Source organism: Sesamum indicum, linkage group LG6, assembly GCF_000512975.1.
Source record: "Sesamum indicum cultivar Zhongzhi No. 13 linkage group LG6, S_indicum_v1.0, whole genome shotgun sequence".
NCBI lineage: Eukaryota > Viridiplantae > Streptophyta > Magnoliopsida > Lamiales > Pedaliaceae > Sesamum > Sesamum indicum.
In genome coordinates, this window is record NC_026150.1 from 7,475,530 (window position 1) to 7,491,681 (window position 16,152).

Below are 16,152 nucleotides of genomic sequence, written 5' to 3' on the forward strand. Positions count from 1 at the left end.
TAAACCTGAGCTCGAGCTCGAACTCAAAGTCGAGCCGGCTCGACTCATTTGCCACCCCTATCTCCAAATATCTGGTCATTTAACATATATTGAGAGTGGTCCTGTGTATTGATTTATTGATTCAATCCACGTACTCTTCAATTTATTAAGATATTAATATAATTATATAATTATTATTTTAATAAAAATGAAAAAGAGAGTGGTGCCCGCATCATAATTACATTACAATATGTCAAGATGAATATATTAATTAATTAACAATTAGGGTATAATAAATTTAAATTAAATTGGGATTTTGAACCCATAATTTGATATTTATTTATAGGGTGAAAAGCAATTTATCCCCTGTGATATTGAAAATGAGCACATTACTCCTCATAGAAAAAATATAATAATTTACCCCCCAATACTTTTTAAAATGAAGCAATTTACCTCCTTATGCAGGGAGGTAAATTGCTTCGTTTTAAAAATCATAGGAGTGTAAGTTTTTGTATTTTAAAAAGTATAGGGAGGTAAATTACTATTTATTTTTTTATAAGAAGGTAATTTGCTCATTTGCGATATTACAAGGGCTACTTGCATTTATCCCTTTATTTATATAATCATATGATCCAGTTATGCTTAATCATTTGGCAAAGAAAGAGTCATAGATGGATAATTTCGAGATCTTTAACATTTATGACTTGTTGCTTTCTATAAAGTTTTAGCACTAACAATGTTTCATCCACTTTGTTTGTAAAATGTCAAGATGTTCTAATTCCTTTGTGTGTGTGTGTGTGTGTTTTTTTTTGTCAAAAAGGAGGTTACAATATTCTTAGTTGGAGTTTTAATTTGTGGAGAGCATTGGGAAAAAAATTAATTTGAATTCAATTTTATTATTTTTAAGTTAATTAAATGAATTGTACTTTTAATACAATCTGGTAACATTTAACTATGGTTATTTGCCATGGTTAAAAATAAAAAATAATAGTCATTAGTCATTGACCATGATCATGCAACGGTTGTTGGCTGTGGTATCTTCAAGGGTAGCTAAAACATTTACTATGTTTTTGCAATTGTTTTATTTAATTATTGTCGATAAAACTTATTCACCATTATTTTTAGTTGATAACTATTAAAATTGTAGCCAATAGTCAATTTTTTTTCTAGTGTATTATAATTTAATAAGAGTAGTAATCATATAATAAAATAACACTTATCATTTGGTTATTTGATTTGATCAGAATTAGAGTTGGAAAAGTAATATATTATATTATATTAGCTATCGTGGCACACTATCTCTGTGTACTCATAATTATAATTTTTCACGCTTTAACATACACTATATATAAAAAAATATATAAACCAATAAATCACATTCCTAAAAAAAAAAAAAAAGTAACCACCATGTCAAATTTATTATAAGGGCATGATTGTCATATTTAAAATTAGAAAGACGGTGTCACTAACCACCGTTTATGAGTATAGAGGGTCTTTATTTTTTATATTACTACAAATTAGCCAACTGCGATATATAGTACTTGCACGCATATAATCAGATAGAGATGATACAACTTTTTTTTTAAAAAATCAATGTATCGTTAAAACGGGTCAAATAATTAACATGAGTGAATGCGGAGAATAAAATATGGCTGTTAAAAGATGACACAAATATTTAAGAGTACAGAATGTATTTTAAAATTTGATACTGCAACATTGCAAACCATAACTGTGAGTGGGACGTGATTTTCTTTTATATATTAATATAAACTATATAATTAATTTAATTAGGTTGATTTAATCCGACAAGAATATATTGTCAAATAGAAGTAGTTGAATTTATAGGAGAGTTGAATTTAATCCGACAAGAATACATTGTCAAATAGAAGTAGTTGAATTTAATCCGACAAGAATACAGGGAGATACATTGCTATTTTTTCTTTATTTTATAGGAGTAATTTGCTCATTTTCAATATCACAAGAGAGTTGCTTGCATTTTTTTCCTAATTTTTTGTTACTAGCACCAACTTTTACCAAACAATAAACGTTATCAGAACTATGAATTTTATTATTGTAATCAAATAAAAAAAAGGGCAATTTAACCCTTCAACACAAGATAATATTAAGCTTCTTTTATAAAAGTTTAAGAGATCCCACCCGCTGTTCTTTCTTTTTATTCAATCGAATTCTACGATCATATAAAATAAAATTAATTCATCGTTCACATAACAAATGTAATACACTAATAATATGATTAACTTTAATTTAACTTTAACTCGATCAAAATAAAAAATTTCTTGCAACAAAAGTACACAACAAATCAAACCAATGATTTTTGTAGGGTGTTTGTATTTGCAAGATTCAACATATGATGACACATGAAACATGTTGAGGCCATCACACCTCTTTAATTATTGGGGAAACCCTTTTACCTCGATCCTCTAAACCTTTATATTCAATGGGACACCCTCTCAAACAATAAAATAGAGCCAAAAAACACGAAAAAGAGAGAAAAGAACAAGAGAGAAATATGTACCATTTTATATGTGTGTGTCCATACTTAGATGTCAGGGACATATAACTGCATTTGGTGCATTATAAAATTATTATCACCTCAAGTGCCCTTTGAGAGCAGAATAGGATGAATAGAGAGGGGACAGTTTCAGTTGGTGTGTTCTTTCAATGCCAAAACAATCATTGTTGGTATTGTAACCAACAAAACATAAAAGAAAAATGAAAAGTTGGTATTGTTTCATGAGAATATTAGACTTGTTGATGAGTGGATATTTTTCTATTTGGATCCATATTTAGTAAATCTTCATATTTTACTATTTGGATCCATATTATTCGGGTTCTATTTTTAGAATATTTGTTCGGATCTTAATCATGTTATATTTAAATAATTGAGTTCAATTTGAGTCTTATCGTTAATTTTAAACGTACATAAAAAATAAAGTTTGTTGGAAAAGAATAAAGCAATTTCTACGTATTTTTCATAATGATATCACGAGAACATGTTACTAAATCAGTTTATTAAACATGTTTCATGAGTTTTTGATTGATAAAGTAAAAGTTGGGGAAAAGTATTATTTTAGTCCGTTAAGTATGCCTAATTTTAATTTTCATCCGATAACTATGCTCATTTTTGTTTAGGTCCAGTAACTTATGAAATTGCTTACTTTTAGTCCTCTGACAGATTTTCGGACAATTTTACTCCTATGCAACTTTGAAAGGCAGTTTTAGTCCATACGCACTCCTAGCGGTAAAATTATCCGAAAATATACCAGAGTACTAAAAGTAAACAATTTCGTAAGTTACTGGACCTAAACAAAAATAAACATACTTATCGGACTAAAATTAAAATTAGGCATACTTAACGGACTAAAATAATACTTGTCCCTAAAAGTTGTTCAAATTTTCATATGTGCAACTTGACCACCATGAAAGAATCGGTACGGCTTCAGAACACAACAGAAGCTTAAAATGAAATATGCTTGAATAAGTGGCTAAAGGAGAAAACAAAAAGATATTAAAAAAAAAGTGTAAATCGAAACATACCTTTTCATTTTCTTACATAGAACGGCAACAAGCATTGTTCTCTTTTTGTTCCTTTTCCTTTCACTTTACGATCCAAAGTAGAGCCCCTCTAATTTTTCCACACCATATTTTGGAACAAAGTCTAACTCTATTGCTAGACATAAGTTAAATCAAGAAGAAACGAGTCCAAAACAAACACCGGTGATTAGGGTATTTGGATTGTTTTAGTTGTATACTTGATCCTATTTCAAGATAGAACGTATAAAGGAGAATTAAATGAGAATTTTCAGATTTGTCTAGTGAAAAAGAGGGTAGTGGCCGTGTGTATAGAGAACAAGCGAGGGGGAGAGGTGGTTTTGTGTATTGTATAATTGTAAGTAGTTCCCCAAGAACACCTACACACTAATGCACCACGTGTCTGCCCATATTAGCACCATATGTGCACCACCTAGCATCATTGTCAGCCACCTCATTGCTCACATGGAGGAGTTTTAACTCCTCTTTAACTTGCTCTGGCCCCTTTGGCTTGGACTTCAAAATATGGACCGATTTTGTTTGATTTTAATTTAATTAAATTGAATTAAGTCCAATTAATATTCATAAGTTTCAATATAATTCAATTAATTTTAAACCTTCTTCAAATTCAAAAGCTTATTTGATTCAATTAAATAAATATAAGCCTAAACATATCTTAACTGATCCAATCAATTAATTAAACTAAACGCAATAAATTAATCAAATTAATTTAAAGGTGTTAAGTCCAAAATTAATTAATCCAATTAAGTAATTTTTGGGTTATCCATCCAATGGACTTTTCCAAATAAATTATCCAATCATTTATATTCTCCTTGAATTAATTTAATTCGTTTCTTCTAAAATTAATTCTACCAATTTCATAGTGATTTGTGTATGTAGCGGTAGGCACACGTTCCGCTTCAGGTTGATTCTTCCTCTCCTCTCGCTATTGCTCGATCGACGTAGTGGAGTACTTCTCTATACGCTATATCCTCCTATATTTTATTTCCATTCCGGCTCTAGGGAACTCAAGGATTGGAAAGGCCGCCGCTACAACCCCTTGGAAATGTCATGCCCTACTTTTTTTCTGTCTGGTATCAGTCCAGCTGACTGGCCTGCTTAAAACGGAGAGCTTAGCTCTTCAGAGCAAACGACGTCGCCTCAAAACGAGATGTATCAGACTCATAATCAAAACGACGCACTTCATTTATCTGATCTTGGGCCACATCTTTCGGATCCAACTGCAGAAAGAAAGACTTCTTCATATGATGCTCACCCTCAACTACACTTCGGCTTGTATTTGATCTAGTTGATTAATTCAATTCAATTCAATTAATTATTTTAAATTAAAAATTAATAAAAAATGCCCTTCACCATAGGTTATCGTCTAGCAAAGGTGCATGACACTAGAGACTAGATGAATATTGGCGTGAATATTTAGGATCCGAGTTCCATACAGGTACGATCCTTCCGTCTCCAGTCCTCAGTTTAGGGCATGGAATTGGGCATTAGTTCTCATCCTGAACTAAGCAACTATGCTTAATACTCGAGATGCATTTACTCTATTTATCGACATATGAAACCGTTCCTTATCCGACCAATTGCCGTGGCCATAGACTTAAAGAGTCTAAACCATCCCAAAGCGCATAGGAGAAATATCCATCATTACTGACAAGGGATAAATTCTATCTTGAAATCCACCATCCTCACTACATACTCAGAATACACTGAAAAAAACTTATAACGACCACATCGAAGACATGGTATCTCTTGTCAGATCCAAGATACATCTATCATTTGCATGTGATTGCCATGATTCCTCAAGTTCGAGAACTAATCTCAAACTATCGGAGCCAAAAATTCAGTCATAAAATTTCAATCATACTGACCAAGCCTTCAAGGCTTCGATATAACGATTCCTACTAGTTAAATTAAGTCAGGTGACAACCTTGTAAACTAATCCTCTAAAATTGCATAGGCGTCCCACGTGTGTTGCCGATTGAAACACGACACTCATCCAATGAATGCAATACTTAATGTAAGTCTCTATAAGACTCTGGATGGCTAGACTCGAGATCCTCGATTTAACATTTCAGACCAACCCACAAAAGTTGGTTTCAAGCTGTTATCCAATGCCCAGTCCAATTACATGGGTTATTCAATTGGTCTGATTGTTGAGATGCAAATCACCACTTAGCATAATCAGTGAGCACAACAAACACATAATTCCATAAATGAGCACTTACAACATTCATCAAGTTAATATCACTTAATAAAAATTGCTAAATAGTTTCAAAAACTGCCAATCCAATTGGCTTTCTGATCACATATTCTAGCAATCTCCACTTAACCAAAAACCAATCACCCATATCCCTCAGACCTATCTGAGCATGAAGAATTTATGATACTGGCTTGATGTCATGGGCGTACCATATTTTCTTGCAAAGTAATATGCTCTAATCGCTGATGGGTCTCGAATCGACCAAAAATATTTTTCTATTAAAAACTTATGAAAGTGATGAATAGGATCGAATCCACGAAGATTGGTGTCAATTTATTCCTTTTAAGAGTAGAAAAAAGGAGGCTTTTATTAAAAATCTAAATCTAAAACTAAATAGTAGAAAATACCTAGAGAGAGGATAAATATGAGAAAAATATTCCAGTTAAAGACAGGATTATGCTCAATTCTACAGTTGATCATAGATGCAAAAATGACAATAAATCATGATAGATAAATTGATTATGGTCATTAGTACGACCTAACAACTTTACCTTTTCTTACGTTGTCGATAGTCAAGGAACGTCCGTTGACTATATCTCTAATCAGTAAACAACCTTGGGAACATCCTCAAGATATAATAAAAAATATTAAGAACTAGAAAGGCCAATTCTAACCAATAAATTCCTACGAGGATTTATTTAAGTTAGCTTGTGCATTCCCCACAACATAATTCAGAACTACTACATAATCAATTATGTTGTGTTACCACTAGTTATTGAACTAAACAATTACGATTTTGCAAGTTCAATTCGCTAGGCAAATATTCTTGACAATAAATAATAGTTCATATCATTCATAAATCAGATTATTTGTAAGAAAAACACAGAGAATATCATATACTAATATGAGTGAATGTAGAATGCACAAGCTAGATTTCACAACTCATTGGAATTAAGCATTCACCAAATCTTTAACCAGAATTAAAAGATCTAGCCTAACATACTAATGAGAGAACAAATAAAAGAAGAAGAGAAAATATTATAAAAAAATATAGAGAATATCCCCCAAGAATGAGAGATCCAAAGATGTCTATATGGTAAATTACATCACATATATACATATACATATTACCTAGTTACCTAGTCCTATTAGAACTAAAAAAAGGTACATTCCGAATACAACTAAAAGAATTAAGGAAGTAAAATTGATATCCTAAACAAATTCTTCCAGCTAAGGTAGTTTTCAATTAGCCAAAAGAATCCCAATTTGCCTCAAATCTTTCCAAATTTCATTTCTTGAACTTTCTTTTTCAACTATATTTCCATAGGATTAGGCGTGGACAAACTCTTCCTTCTATCCTGTCCATATATTGATTTTGACTTCTTTTTTCCCCTTTTTTATTTTATCAATCCATTATACGCTAATCCTGCAATATAACACTTGATTAGGAGCATTTTGGCCACAAAAAAAGCAAAATATCACTTGAAATCATAATGAAATGCACTCATATCAACCGCGCATCACCTTTTCCTACCATCCCTCCAAGCAGATGGTGACGTTGAAGAATTTTTCTTAGATTTGTGATGAGATTTCAGGACCTTTGAACTTGTGCCATAGCCTAGTTAATACCCTCCCAGGTAACTACTAGCTCTGCCGTGTTACGTACTATACCTAACCATTGGATGTGGTTTTCTTAGCAACTTCAAAAGATCGCTATGCATTCGACTTTCATGGTGAAAATCATTGTGGTAAACTACTTTGAACCTTCCAAGCCACCACATCACTATTAAACCTCAATATACATTCAAATTCAGACTAGATATTCACATATAATTGGAAGCTAGTACCGCCATAATCTTCCAGAATCAATTTTTCATAAAAGTGCATCAAGAACACTTCTTTAATATTTATTAATGTACTAAAGAATAGTCTTGACAGTTATATAGTGTCTCCACAGTACTCTCCTGATATTAGTTGTTATGTTTAAAGCATACACAATATTAGATCCAGTGCACCGGACAACATACCTATGCTGTTTACAGAAGCGACATAGGGGCTATCAAACATTTAGCTAAGTCCTCATCAGTCCAGCAGGACCGAGTCTTGGAAAACTTGTCTGTATGAGTAGGAATCTAATTTCGTCAAGGAGAATCATGTGAATAATGCTCTTTTTTCAATGTTTCCTAAAATCTTTACATCATTTCAAATGAGCAAGATATTACACATCTACAACCCTAGGAATACAATTGAACTTCCACTGAGTTTCTTGTATATACAAGAGTTAAGCTCATCTTTTACAACATCATACGCCATATGACCTCGTAAAATGAAAATTCCAGATACAAGTCCAACCTAGTTTGAATTCCGTGTCGGATTTCATGGCCCCAAGTCATCCATCCGACTCGATGTCCAATATTACTTCTCCTTATGTCACTAGTCATACTAAAAAACCCGTACCTTTCAGGTACCTAACGTATTCTTGTCATCCCTATAAGTATTGGAATATAATGAGTGGGAAAATTCGATTACAAATGACGTTTGTTATATTCTATGGAGGTATCGCTTCACTTGATTTCTGAAGGAGCTACTCCTCACGTTGGTTTTGCAAACAACCCTTCTCTTACTTATATTGGACTCCCTATTACATTGGCTTTGAAAGTGTGGTTAGGTGGGTTTTGATGAAAAAGCCATACGTGAGCCCGCCCGTCTCGTCTTGGTCTAGGCTGGACTGGCTGGGCTACTGAGTTTTAAATTTTTTGGAGAAAAAAATGCCCTAAACCTATTTTTCCATTTTTGCAACTTTGACTTAGTAGAACTTGTTAGCAGCCATGATCTATCTGTTGAGAAGCTGTTGCGATTGACCTAGCCTGATTTTCTTTGATTTTGGATTTATTTTTTGTTGCTGAAATCTCTCAACATATGAGGCCTCTACACTTTATAAATAGGCCTTGGTTGAGCACCATTTGACACACCATCTCAGCTTTCTTCTTCTCCTTTTCTGCTCTGCTCTCGTTCTCTTTGAGTGTTCTTGTTTGTTATTCCAACATACTACCACGAGTGGACGTATTAAAGTGTGTGTTTTGTTAACCTTGGAGAGTGAAACGACTTTTATAATTGCACCTCGTTCCTATCAAAATTTTACTTTCAAGATAATGGTTCCGCCCACAATGCAGCATTATAGTTTCTTTTATAGATCTATGGACTCTCAAATCATTTTTCAATGAAAAATTATAAGATTAGATTCACTTTAGCTAGGGTCAGGAGTGCTTGCTCTTCTTGGGGGAATAGTTGGATAAGGGGTGCCTCCCGAATCTGGGGTTATTCCATCTCCTCTAGTCTGTCGCCCACTTTCAATATCTCCTACGTCCATAATCATCTTGCCTTAATCCAAGCTTGAGACGTGACTCATTCTTGCTCCTCCATGCCTCCTACTTCCGATTTTTTACCCGCCAGCCCCAGTCCACCTTGTTGACCTTAATACAAATCATGATTGCTTTCAATCTTTTCATCCTTTTTCTTTATTATTATTATTGAACAAATAAGGAAAAATGGATATATCGACAAACCCGCGTCCATAACACATGCTAATATGCGTATACACACAATATCAAGTATATGTATACATTTAAGTACACATACTAGCATGGTATACTTATAGGTAATACAAAATCTTTATGCATTTTACATATACATGTGTGCATTAACTTGCATTTGCGTGTCTTAACTATAGTGACACACAAAGCCATACGCGCACACACACACATATATATATATATATGTAAAAATTCAATTAATAATTACTTTTAAAGTTCAACGTGTAAAAAGCCATAAGGTTAGTCGGCAAAGAATCTTTAGTGGGGTTAACTTATTTCTTTAAGATGCACTATTTTCACCCATAAATAAGCTAATGAAGAAGTTGACATGATTCCAACAAAAATACACACACATATATCCACTATCTGTTATCGCATGCATATAATAAATAATTATATTTTAAAATATACTATAAATAAAAGTAAAATATATAAATTTAAACATCATATTTTAAAATAAAAAGAGGGAAAAAAAGATAAAGAAAAAAAATCAACTTAAAAGTATTAGAAAAACTAGTGCAACGGTGTCAAATCATCGTTTGGGAATTAAAAATACCTTCTATTTTTATATTAATATATATATGGTGGGGTGGGGGGGGTGGGGGGGGGGGGGTTAAGGCGAAATGCGTACGTGTGGCAACATTGATAAAAGAACAGTAAGATGAGGGTTTGAGAGCTCCTGTTCTTTGGGAAAGCTATTTATATACATATGTTTTAATTCGTCTTTTAACTTTTAGGATAACACCACGTAATTTTATTAAGTTTTTGTACTCAGGAGGAGCCCACAGACTGCTTTATTATTTGATTGAATATTGAAACAAAAGTATGTTTGGAAATTTTAAAAAAATCAATTGAGAAAACGACAGCAGTCATATTATACGTTAATTACTGTACTAATCCTACTAATTAATTAATGTAAGGTTTTAGAGAATATTAGGGCATGTCTGCGAGGACCAACTTGCTATTCAATAATAACATTACCAAAAAAAAAGGGAAAGAAAATAGAGAAAATTAAAAAAGAAAAGAAGATTTTGAGTCACCAGTCATGTAATTGTTTGGAATTTTCGTTCTTTCTTATTTTTTGAAGTGATATGTTAATCAGTAATAGTTCTAAGTAATTGTACTGAATCAACACATATTATTAAAATAGAACAACATTTACTATTGAAGTAAACTATACTGGTGGAGTTCGAACTCATGATCTTAGAGACATGGGGCCTCAATTTTGTCAATTAAGCTAAATTTCATTGGCATTTGAAATATATATTCATTAATATAAATGTTTCATAAATATACATTCTTTTAAAATATTTTAGAAGAATCTCCGCTTGGGACATATTCGAGCCCGTAAATTAGAAAATACGACGAATTAATTAAGTTGATAAATCGATCTTTTTCTTAGAAAATTATTTTCAAAAGACGAGCTGTAAGCCAAGAAAATATTTTTAAATGAATATTTTCATACTATATCAAAAAATATTGAGACGACCAGACACAACCTGATATAGAAATAACCAAATTCCGAAACTCATAATTAAATCCCCTCAAATTTGTAAAAAAAAAAAAGTTGTTGCACCCATAAATTAAATACCCTTTCTTTTTTTTTTTCCCTATAATTTCGATTTTTATATTCATAAAAAATGTAACTGACCTTTGATACAAGAAAGGGTCAAAAGGGCAATATATATTTATATATATATGTATAAATATGTAAATATAAAAATAACAAAATAATGGTATGGTGGTGGTGGTGTGTGTTGGAAATGATGGATGGGGGACTACATATATAATAATTAATAAATAATATGTATTTATTGAATAAATTAATAAATATAATATTTATTTAGAGTTATAATAAATTAAGAATAATAGTTGGCAATTTGTTTCCATTAAAGGAAAGATTCCTATGGGTTTTTGTTCTCCAATTGCTAAAAAGTCAAAGAAACAGAGTCCCCATGTGACATTGTGTGATTGTTTTCTTCTGCCCACTCCGGTAAGCGTGTGCATCATATTCATGTGGGGTGCCCTGCAACTTGCAATTACTCCCACTCCTCTAAATTAAATTTACTCATTAAATAAATAAATATCTTCTCACTTCCACCAATTTTATTTTTTTAAATTTCCATTATTTAATTTCACTTTACAATGGAAAGCAGCCATTTTTATTTTATTTTTGGTTTGGTTTCATAGTTCGTACATTTTTGGACTGGATTTTGTTTGAACTCTTCTTGTTTGCTTATATATGTGTATATATATATTGTATTTATAATGTTTACACGTATTTTATATTGATTGTAAACGAGTAGTTTGAATAATTTATAAGATTCAAGACAACATATTTTTTTCCTAATTAAACACATTTTTAAGAATAAACACCTAAGAGTTCAATTAAAACAGACGATACCTTGCATGACGTGATACTTATATATAAAAGTGATGTTGGCATAATTCCAAATCGATTAAAAAATGAGAAGTTTGAGTGGTTTATAAATTTTAAAATTACATGTGCAACGTGAGTTAGGCATATTTTCAAAGGTAAACATGTGAATTTTCGTTCATATTGGACGAATAACATGCATAATGGGAATCGAACGTATTATATGCCACGTCAATATGTACCTATATTTGTATTATAAATACTGAATATTCGAATCTAAATTCACCAAATTAAAAAGTATTAAATATATTAGTGTAACATAAGAACAATAATAATAGTAATAGAAGAATTGTTAAGCAATTGTTGAAATATGTGAAATATTTTAGTTCTTTTGAAATGTTTGGTATACCTTTTTTTCTTGTTGTATTTTTTTATTATGATAAAGTTAATAATTTATCAGTTGACATAACTGAGAGAATAAAAACAAATAAAATTGACTCAGATAAGTCTCCCTCGTATGCTCAAGTTTCTTTTTTTTTTTTTTTTTTTTTTTTTTTTTTTTAAGAAAACCACCGTCCTATAATACTAAAATAAATTAGGGAATAAAAAGAAATTTTCAAGAAGATAAACAAGGAAAATTATAAGGTATGTACTAATTGATATCGCGATAAGATATATATTTTGATATATTCTCAAATAAATATATGGTACTAATTCAATATTTAGCTAATTATTCGAAGAGTAAATAATATATGAACAAAAATGCGCTATGAAAATTTCCATGAGAATTAATATTAATTGGTGATGTGTGCAAAAATCGCACATATGGAATAATCTGTGGAGTTGAAATTTTTTGGGCCAAATTCCTTCACAAGCCTAAAAAGAATGTTGGAATGGATGATCAAAAGCTAATTGGATTGATTGTTTATTATTTTTTAATTTTTATCAAATAATATTAAATTGATGAATACGATAAGAATTTAACAAGTTGGTAAAGTGTTTCATTGTGCTTATCACTGATATAGTCACCGCTCACTATATCCAAGATATAGTCTTCGTATGCACATGATTGCTATGATTTCTTATGTCCGAGTACTAATTTCGTACTATTGGAACCGGGAATCCCAGTCATACCGACCAAGTGCACAAGGCTTCCATATGAAGGTTCTCGTGAGTCAGTTCAATTAGTCGACTACCTTGCCAATGACCCACTAAAACTGCATAGATGACATATGTCTCCTTTCAATGAAACACAGCTATAGTACTTCTGACATGAAAATTTCGTTCAGCGTTAATAGTAAGCACAACAAAACACAGTGCCATATTGATGAATTATCCCCCCTGCCCCCCCACGGCTCGTGAAACATGAAACCAGAAGCGTATTCACTTCATTAACAATAATAGTGCAGCTTCATTTCAGTCCAAACGTGCCACGATTCGTGAGACCACGTATAGGTGAAATCAACTTCCTCATTACATTACTGTAGATGGAAATGCATGGAAACGCATTGAAAAAACAACCTTTTGCTTAAATTCTATTTTAGGGTTCAATATTTTAACTTAGCCCAATCAAGTGAGAGTTTTTAGACTTTGACCGAAACCTCATCACAAAGTTAATATCTTACATGCTAAATACTAAAAACTATTTAAAGCATTAATTAAATGCATCCGATGGGAAATAATAGCCTTGCACGCTCCTGTTGGACGATCACAAGTCCAAAACCTATGCAACCTACTGAGCCCGCAGTGAATTTATGGTTAGTCTAAGGGTAGGCTTATGCTATTACAAGTTATCAATCCATTAACATATTATGAGTCTTGTAACACCTCTTTATATTCTTTTGATCTCTATCATGGGCTCCATCCTTCAAGCCTTTTCTCCATGGGCCAAAACTCATTACCTCCTCCATGGGCCTATATCGTCTGGGCTTGTTCCTTACATATTGTTATACAACAAAAAGTAAACCTCTCCAAACTATCTACTCTCATTACAAATTGGAAAGAAACCTCAACCAATAGTTGGGGGGAGTACATAAATAGGGAGAAAGCAAGTCTTAAACAATTAGGCTAAAAACGATTATATGAGAAAATAAGAGGCACCCAGGCTCCAAACCAACAGAAAAAATAAACCATCCATAAGGTTCAAGGGCTTTGTGCTCATATATATTAATCCGGTTACCAATAACAATATGAAAATACTCCAAGCAATCATGCACCAAATATGACAATATCATGTTGGAATAGGTGACCAAAGAAACCATTTGATGGGGTTCCTATTGAATCCGATTGGGATAGGGCAAAGATGCTATTGAAGTTTTTGAAGCATTTTTACAATCTCACGTTGTGCATTTCCGGTACTTCATATATCATATCTAATATTGTGTTTCATGAAATATGTGAAGTTGATTTGCTTCTCCGAAGATGGTTGAATAGTGATGATGTTGAATTAAGTGATATGGCAAGAAAAATTTGACAAGTATTTGGGGATCAATTGAAAAGATGAATATGGTTTTGTATTATGGTGTGATACTTGATCCACGTCACAAATTGGGGTTTGTAGAATTTTTCTTTGATAAATTATATGGTGGTATTGGACAAAGTGATGCAATGAAATAGAGAGTACGGGATGGTCTTCATGAGTTGTTCAATGATTACAAGTTAAGATATGAACACACTATTCAAGGAACTTTAGAAAGCCTGGGTTCATCGTCTAATCATGTTTCTTCATCTTTTTCCTCGTTAAATGAAATATTTATGCATGATGAAGAAAACGAGACTCGCAGGTTTTCTTTACAACAAGAGTATATGATGTACATGACAGGGGGAAAAGATCACGTGAAATCAGAGTTAGAAAAGTATCTCAGTGAGGATGTCGAAGAGTATAGGAAAAAGTTTAATATATTAAAATGATGGAAAGTGAACACTCAGAGGTTTTCGATTCTCTCAAACATGGCGAGATATATTAGCAGTTCCTGTCTCGACTGTTGCTTCAGAGGCCGCGTTTAGCACTAGTGGTCGTGTTCTTGATGCATTTTAGGATTCACTATCTCTTAAAATTGTTCAAGCTATTATTTGTGCTCAAGATTGGATCCGTAAAGATTCCAAGCCAATAAGCATATAAGAAGATTTAAGTGAAATTGAAATATTTGAGCAAGGTACATTTTATTTTTTCTTTTGCTTTGTTTTATATTAAATTCTATATATTTTTATTTATATTAATCTCAATTATATTAAATTCTATATATTTTTATTTATATTAATCTCAATTCTTTTTTTTTTGTTTGTTTTCTTATAGAGCTGACAAAATTGGGAGTTGATTCAACCATAATTGATATTTGACTAGAATACTTTGGAGTTTGGACTATTTTGGATCTAGTACTTCCCATGTTATTGTAAATTGATGATTAGAATGTAATGACTTGATGCATTATTTGTTATTGTAAATTGATGATTAGAATGTACTGATTTGATGCATTATTTTATTCATGTTGTTTGCTAATGATGTTTGCAAAAATTGAATGTCTCTTGTGATTCTTTGCCATTGTAATTTATTTTATGAATAAAATTTCATTGCTTCATAATAAAAATAATAAAAAATATTAAACTTGCATAAAATTACTCGAACCCGACACTGTCAGGTACCCGACTAACCAGGTACCCGCCTTACTCGCGTTCGAGACCGAATAGTGTTATACACTACCCCGACAACACGGGTACCCGACCCGATGATCCCGATTCGACGCCCACCCCTATGCAGTGTGACCAACATAATTAATTAAATTAAATTAAATTAATTATTTTTATTATTCCTGTGACAAAAAAAACCCATTACCAAGTGTGGCCATCTAGCAACAGTCTGTAGCATTAGAGACTAGGTAAATAGCGGTATAAACGTTTAGGCTCCAAATTTCATATGAGTACGGTGCTACTTTCAACTGCCTTAGTTTAGGGCATGAAATTTGGACGTTGGTTCCCATTCTTGACTGGGCATCTATACTAATAATCTTGTCCTCGTTTATCCCACTGATTGAACCAAGAAACCTATCCCATTCATTCAGTCACTGTGGCCTCAGATTTTTGAGGGCGTAAATAGGAGACTCTATTTGTCATATACTGATAGGGGACAAATTCTATCTTAGAATCCACGAACTTGCTACATACTCTAACTACATTAGATAAGGCTTATGATGATCACGCCTCAAGACGCAGTCATTGCTTGCTATATCCAAGATACAGTCTTCATATGCACACGACTGTCATGATTCCTCAAGTCTGAGAACTAACCTCGAACTGTCGGAAATGAGAATCCCAGTATTATCGACCAAGCCCCCAAGGCTTCTATATGACGATTTCCGCAAAATTAGTTCAGTTAGTTGACTACCTTTTCAACTAACCCACTAAAACTACATAGACGACCTATGTCTCCTGCT